The sequence below is a fragment of the Furipterus horrens genome, unplaced genomic scaffold (assembly GCF_987537825.1).
Source record: "Furipterus horrens unplaced genomic scaffold, mFurHor1.1.pri manual_scaffold_17, whole genome shotgun sequence".
In the NCBI taxonomy this organism is placed as follows: domain Eukaryota; kingdom Metazoa; phylum Chordata; class Mammalia; order Chiroptera; family Furipteridae; genus Furipterus; species Furipterus horrens.
The window spans coordinates 78319181-78327486 of NW_028327187.1; positions in this window are offsets into that span (position 1 = coordinate 78319181).

Sequence of the window (8306 nt, forward strand, 5' to 3'; positions counted from 1 at the left end):
GTGTGTGTGTGTGTGTGTATGAGAGAAGGGGGGCAGAGAATCAGAGAGAGTAAATGTATGTGTTTGTGTATAAGTATGCATGAGTGTGTTTCTGTGGGAGTGTGAGCATGCGTGTGTCGTTTTTGTTTTTTGCTTGTGTGCATTGGCTTTATGTGTCTGTGTATGTGTGAGACAGAGAGAGACAGAGAGAGGGGGTAGGGAGGGAAGAAGAAAGAGAGGGAGAGAGTCACAGCTATGTATTCTAGGCCTGAAAAGAGGGAAGAACCAGAGACTTAGTCATGCATTCTTATCCTTTTTTCTTTCTTAAAACTTGGATAGTTTTGGTAGACATAACTTGCTTCTCCTTCTTGTGTGGGCATGTGTGCGCGTGCATACATATAGACACGTGTGTTTGTCTTCGTGAGTAAACTTGTTTTGTAATATGTGTTAGTTTCTATGTATGTGTGTATTGAGGGATATTTCTGGGCATCATAATCCCCTGAGATGTTCTGTCTCCTTGTGTGCACACATGTATATATTTGTGTGCTTGTGTGTCGCATGTGTAACTATAAGGTGCCTATGCATTATTAGCTACGTTTGTGGGTGTGGAAATGTATGCCGGGTGTTTATGGGGCCCGTGATTATGTGTGTGCACCTGGGTACGTGTCTGTCTGCCTGAGAATGTAAGCCTGTTAGCACACATTCAGAAGTGGAGATTGGGATAATGTGCCTTCTAGGAGAGTCTGAATGTGGCTCTTTTGTGGGCATAGGGGTTGATGCGTGCACCTGTACAGAGGGGTTGATGCCTATCTGTATGACCTCAGAGGCAAAGTGGAGATGTCACCTGCTTGGGGGAAGGGTGGCTTATTTTATCATGTTTGGAGCCCAGGACATGCCTGTCAGAACTCCTTCATCAATCAGCTGAGAATGAGAGCTGGGGCTGTGGAAACAGGAGGGGACATCAGAGAGTCAACAGGGTCAGGGAACCTTGTAAAAATAAGAGTAGTCAGACAGTCTTCCAGGACTGGGAGCATAGAGCAACCATGGCAGGAGAAAGTGTGATGGTGCCAGAGCAGCCCATGATATCCTGGCTTCTGTGAGTTGCCTCAGGGACTAGGGTAAGAGGGGTAGCCCAGAAAAAGAAAGGTCAGACATGGCAGCGGTCAGGAAAATGTGCTGTAGGCAAGGTCCAGAGAAGCAGTGGTGGAAGGGTGTCCCTTCCAAAGAACAGAAAAGGAAACAGGTTCTGAGGAAAAGGAGATTCCCCACACACAACAAACAGGCTGGGCTGTGGTGCCACCTTTCATTTAACCCCAGCATGAGAATCAAGCTTGCATAGACTAGTCCCAAGCCAAGTCCTCAGTCTGTGTGGCTGAGATGTTCACCAGCCTAAGGTGATACGGGCACTGACTGTGATGATCAGCCTTGGGACAAAGAGCAATTCTATCTTGATGTTTGTAGGGTCTTATTTTGCTTATTGCTTGGTCTTTCCTATGGCCCCTTAATACGGTCCCTTAAGGCAAATGCTAATTTTGTCCTGTAGGAGCTGAGAAGCAAGGGGATTCCTCCACAATGAGGATGGGGAGAGCAGCCAACTCCTCTGAACTTCCCCGGGTGCTTGGGTGCTTGTGTGCTTGTAGAAGGGGGCAGCTGTGATAACTGTTCTCTCCACAACTAGGCAGTTCCTTCTCAGCGAGGCAGTAATATGTGTATGTGTGTGTCCTACAGGATCCTTTCTCCAGAGCACTAAACTTACTGACCTAACTCTCTTTTCTACCTAGCAATGCTGTTTGTTATTCAGTGTGCGAAAACACGACTATAATCATACCGAGCTGCATTTCTGCAAAATGTTTTATTAAATGTCTGTATCACCCACTTCAAATGATTCACATTTTTGATGTTCAGTTGTGAAAAGAGAGATATTAAATTAATTAAAATTAGAGTTAGTTGACACAACACTTGTAAAACTAAGACAGAATCACATTTTATCTGAGAAAGTACTGTCGAGGTTTGGGCCACCTTTTAATCTAGGTTTCACTAGTATCCACAAGTGAACAACTTTAAGGACACTGCACTTATTGACCTGAATCTGACTATCATGAAACAAAGCACCCGCTCCGTGTCTGAACACAGATAAGTGAAATTCCTAGGAAGTGGGAATTTTAAAGCTCTTAAAATGTATAATCCAATTGAAATTGGAAAACCATCCCATGAAATTATACTTACATATGAAATGAGAGATGTAACGGTAGATATTTTTAGTTTTATTTGATAGAAACCATTAATTAATTAAAAAAAAACAAACCAATTTCACTGATAAATTTTAGTGTAATTTTGGGCCACACATGCAGTCTAGGTTATAGTAGTGACCTACAGGATGCATACTTCGGAGCGCCAATCGAACTGACCTCAGTGATGTATGAACCAGGCAACGCTCCGGCTCAGTGTACGAAAACACGAGTAAAATTCATATCAAGCTGGATTCCTCCTCAATGTTTTAAGAAATGTTGGAATAATAAAACTTCAAGTGCTTCTCATTTCACGATGTTCAAATGTGAAATGAGAGAAATGAAAATAATGCCGTGTAGGAATACTTGATAAAACTCTTTCGAAACTAGGAGAAAAACCCATTTGCAGGAATCCTGCTTGATACGAACTTTTCTTGTGTTTTACCACATTGAACAACAGCATTGCTGGGTTCAAAAGTCATTGAATCAGTTACTTTAGTGCTCTGTAGATTGGATCCAGTAGAAAACTACAGAAACCTAGACTGCATGAGTGGCCCAAATTGCACTCAATTTTATCATTGAGAATGTGTTTTGTTCTGAGTTAAGTCATGTTTTCCACTAAACAAAACTAAGGATAGGTACCATTACATCTCTCATTTTATATACAAGTATAAATTAATGCGATGGTTTTCAACTTTTAATTGGAATATATATTTAAAGAATATGAAAATTGCTGATTCCTACGAATTTCACTCATCTCTGTTCAGACACAGGGTGGGTGCATTGTTTCTGACCATCAGTTTGAGGCCAGGAAGTGCAGTGTTCTTAAAGTTGTTGACTCGTGGATACTTGTGAAACCTGGTAGGAGCGTGTGCGTGTGTGCGCACGCGCGCGCGCTCTGTAAACTGCCCAAATCAGAGGTTTAGCGTTTTTAACTGCCTGGTAATGCACTGTGTTAGAGACTGGGGACTTGTTTGCAGATAACTGTGATTGGAGGGGGTTGGGGACTGGTGTTCTGAGAGGGGCAGTTTAGCTCTGGCAGAGCTGCTTCAGAGTCCACATTTTTTTGTGCAGGGTCTTTGACAGGACAGTGCCACGGGCCTCCACACAAAATGCAGCTTGGCCCTGGCACCTGGGCCCTGGTAGCTGTATCAAATGCTTGGGGACAGTGTCCACATCAGCAGAGTCATCATCACCTTAACTTGGAAGCTACACTGAAGCTTTCTCAGGGACTTCAAGATTGCTTATTGGCGACTATAGTGAACTTATGGGTCTTGATAACAATTTGTGTCACCCTTTTGGGACTCCCAGACACAACGATTGTGGGAATCTTTGCCAAGAGGGCCAATGAGGTCAACAGTGATAACAGAGGAAGCTCTGAATCATGGTACATATTTGTATCAATATACAGAAAACTGATAGAAATGTTTAGAAATATGTATGTACAGAATTCGGTATATATTATGTATACATATAGCTGTTCTTATAATTTTTACTATATTCATTATTACTCTCTTCCTGCCTATGCATTGGAAGTATACACACAAATGTTAGCACAGGTAACCTCTGCATGTTGGGATTAAGGCTAAATATTTTCCAAACTCTTTCTACTTTCAGGGCTTGCAGAAATGTGTGCAACGAACATGAAGCTTCCCTACAATCGTGAAAAACAGAAAGCTACTAAGGAAGTGTCAGCCTACCTTGACCTCCAAGGCTGAGCAGAAGTCTTGACCCCTGCGGTATCTTCTTTTTTGAACTCCTGTATTACTTCTTGTGCACACAACTCTCGACAATTCATCAGCAATTGAATTATTTAAGATTTCTTCTTTTTACTGGCAATTTCTTGCTATTTTATCATCTTCATGATAAGAGCCATGTTTTGCAATAATCCCCTTGACATAGCAACCACCAGTTGAATGTCTGATGGGCCAGGCAGTGTGCCAGAGCAGAACGCGTGAAGCTGCAGTCTGTCTGTGGACACTTGTTGCTTCACCAAATCCTATTACTGATCTGATCTGTGGTAAGTAGAGAGTCTGAGTTCATGTTCAGAAAATTCCATAATATGTGGTGAGAGTCTCTATGATGTTCCAAAACACAAGGACTTATACTCTCTCTTTGTCATTTTTCCCTTCTTTCTATCGGTTCATTTTCCTTACATTATACAAATGTGTTGATCTGTGAGTGAGTGACTTGGAAAAGAACAAATACTCGTCCTTCACCACAGATGGTTTGAGAAGCAGCAGTCGAAGGGCTTTGTGAAGATCAGGTGACTGATTTCCAGAATGCACCTATAAAACTGGAGGTATTATTTGTGTTTTAGTACTGTGTATGGAAGCCGACACAAGGTAGATAACTTCGACTAGGTCTCTCAGCGATTGTACAGACAGACACCTTGGGCTTGGGACCAGCATGTTTCCACTCAGCTTGCATAGTTTATGTCGACTGCTGCTCCACCGGTGCCCAGAACTTGTTTATTTTGTCAGGACTTCAAAAGTGCCTATTACACAATCCTGGTGGCTGCTCTCCACTTTACAACATCATACAGGGCAGTGATGCCTCAGGATCAGGTCAAGCATAGCCTAAACTGCAGTCGCTGCCACAGGGCTGGGGAGCATCTTGGAGGAGCTCCCCTCTGAAAAGAGGGGCACAGTTTCAAGCATGTTAGCCAAAGCACTGTTTGAGTGGAAAACAATAAGATGATACTAAATGACACCTTAAGGCCTTGAATTCCATTTCTGCGTCAGGGCTATTGGAGTGTGGAGAAGGTGAGTGAGTGCTTTGCAGGAGCTCATCTATAAAGTAAGCTGCCCTCCAAATCTGGGTCCCCGATGGTCCCAATGCCATCTCTTCTTCTCTTGTTCCTTTCTTTGTCATAGAGTCTGAGCTCATTCTTAGTGGCTCAGAGAGGCCCCATGATTCTTCTTCTGCCAGAATAGGCGTGAACCCTGTGACCTGAGGCCCAATCCTGTGAAAGCCCTATCTAGCCTCAGGCTTACCCTGCAAGTGGGCCTCCCCTTCATTGTGAAGCTCATGCTTGAGGTGATATTGGATGGGATCTTTTGCCAGATAGGTTTGGTAGGGTGTGGGTAGACAACAGAATGAAGCCAATGGGGGACAAAGACATTTGTTCACCCAACGGTGAACAAAGACATTGTGTGTGCTTGCTCACAGGTGCGGGGGCGCATGTGCCTGTGTGTGTGTGTGTGTGTGTGGTGTGTGTGTGTGTGTGTTCCCAGCTGTCTAATGGATAGTGTCCCAAATGGCACAGTGGCTTTTAGTTTGATCAGAGTTGTTAATGTTCCCAGGGAATTCCTGTCTTGACTTGGTCAGGCAATGAGCCTTCCTGTGATAAGTAAGTTCTAAGAGTCAAGGAGAAGAGTTTTGTGGTTCTGGGATGTCAGTTCCACTTGGAGCTGTGCCAGCCTTTGGAGAAGGGGTCTGGTTTAAGGAAGTCAAGATCACAGGGGCTGTGCCACACTCAGTCTCAGACTCAGGATAGAGCTCCAGCACTGAAGTGGCATTGCGGTACAGACATCTGAGGCAGGTGCTCGGACATAGAGACTCGCTATCACACGGTCATTCGAAGCAGCTGTGGTTCAGCAGGAGCATTGTTCCGGTGGTGAGGGGCAGCAAGCGTGATTGCACGCTTTGAGTTACCCAGCAGGTCTGAGCCTGCGGTTTAAGTCAGCCTTGAGGATAAGCCTGTTTGGGCTCCAAACTTTACTGCTCTGATCATTTGCCAATGTTTCTGACCACCTTGTGCAACACATCTCTGCCTTGTAAAATGGGGATCATGATACAACCTACATTGAGTTGCTGGGAGTATTAAATGTTACTGAGGTGCTCTGAAGTGTGCCTGGCACATAAGAGATGCTCAACAGACATGGAGGCACATCAAGTAGGAAGGTGCCTGACTTTATACAGGAGCATTCTGGGGGGGCGGGCAGAAAGCCTGGCTGACTGACGTCCCCCCATCCAGTAACTACATGATTTGTAACTCCTTGTGCATCCCGTAGCCCTCCTCTTTATTCAAGGTCACAGTGCCCCTCTGCCTACTCAAAGTGACTGCTCCAACAAGTCTCTCTGCCTCCCCTGTGCTGTTGGTTTCACTCCAGTCCGCTGAGTGCCTCCCCTTCAGCACAATGCTATTTCTTCCATCTGAAATAAACCTTCTCCTGACTGCCTCTTCTTCCACCACACGCCACCCGATTTCTTTCCTCCCTTTTGCAGCAAAACTCCTTTTAAGACATGTTTCGACTCACTGACTCCTCTCCCCCAAGTCTCTCTTAAGCTGTCCAAAGCAGGCTTTGTTGTTCAATCTTCCCAGGGAGCTGCTCTCATCAAGGTCACCTGGGACCTCTGCCTCACTAAGTCCAATGGTAGCTTCTCACTCTCCCTCTATTTCACCTGATATCAGCCCTTTGTGCACAGCTGACCACTGACTGGCTCTCCCTTGATTCACTTTGCTTCACATGGCTCCCGGGGCACTTCACTCTCAGTCTATAGCACTGGTGGCACCTCTCACTCTCATCAGCTGGTGTCTCCTCTTCTCCCTGACCCCTTTATGCTGCAGGCAACTGTCCATGATCTTCTGCTCTTCTCATTATACACTCACCCCCTAGCCAATGGCCTATAGTCTCATGGCTTCTTAGGCGCAAACTTTCAGTCAAATTCCTGAGTTCTATACGACTGAATAGTATACAACTGCTTTTCAATGTACGTGAGTGTCAAAGAGACATTTACTTAATTCAGCATATCCAAACTGAATTCTTGATCTCCTCTCCCAACTATAAGATCTGCTCCAACCACAGCCTTCCCCCATATCAGCTGACCGTCATTCCATTCTAGTAGTTGCTTGAGAGAAAAAGATCGGAGTCATCCTTGACCCCTCTCTGACACTCCACATCCAAAACATCAGGAATTCTGTTGGGTCAACCTCAGAATATATCCAGGAACTGAGCAGTTCTCCCATATCTACTGTTACCAGAATAATCCCGGTCACCATCATCTCTAGCTAGATTTACAGCTGTAGCTTCCTACTGGTTTTCCTCCCCCCACCATTGGCTGCTTTCACTCTATTCTCAATGTACTAAGTATTCAAAGTGATCTTGTCAAAAGGTGAGTCAAATGATGCTATTCCTCCGCTCAACCCCTCACTGCCTCCCTCCTCCTGCCACCCACACTTCATTGCCATCAGGTACCAAGTTTCTTAAAATGGCCTGCTAGGCCCTACATAATGTGGGATTCTGTTAATCCCTTTGACTTTATCTCCGACTCTTGTCCTTTTTGGTCATAACATGCCAGTCACACTGGCCTCTCCACCATTCCTCAAACCTGCTAGACGCTCCTGGGCCTTGGAACTTTTGCACTCACTGGCCCTTCTGAACAACATTTCCTGTATATATCAGTAAAGTGAACCTCCTCGTCTTCTTCCTTCCTTAGCTGAAATGCCTCCCCTCCAATGTGGACAATCCTGACCGCCCTTTAGCTTTGAATTTAGTACTCCCTTTCTGTCTGGGCATTTCCCACGCACCTTTCTCTGTGTTCTGTGGGCTTACTACCCCCACTCCAACCAACCAGAGTACTTCCCACCTTCTAAGGCACTGTATAATTTGTCATCGGAAAGGTTTACCTTTTTTTCTGTTTCCATGCAAGAGAGCTTGTGATTTGTTCATATATGTTTCCAAGGCAACTGGAACTGTGTCTGGCACAAATAGACCTTTGAAAACTTGTGTTGAATGAGTGAATGGGTGAATTGTTAGATAATCTCAACATCCAAAATAATGTGGACCCAGCTATTTTTGTTACTTTGTGGGCCAAGAATGAATCAAGAGCCTCCTTGGTCAGAGTTACAAGGGGAATTTCAGGCACTTCTCATGTATTGCTTACTTTGAGATAACATTTGCAAAGAGTGTCTTTCATTAGTCAAAAGCCAAGGCAGACGTTGACCAGTCAAGAACTGGGCCTGATTTTCACCAGCTGATTATGGGCTCTACCTTCCACTTTAAACTACTCTGTGTGAGCTTCATGCCCGCTTGGTGATGAGCGGTACAAGTCTAGAGTCCACTTTTCCTCCAAAACCTTTCCTCCAAGCCCTGG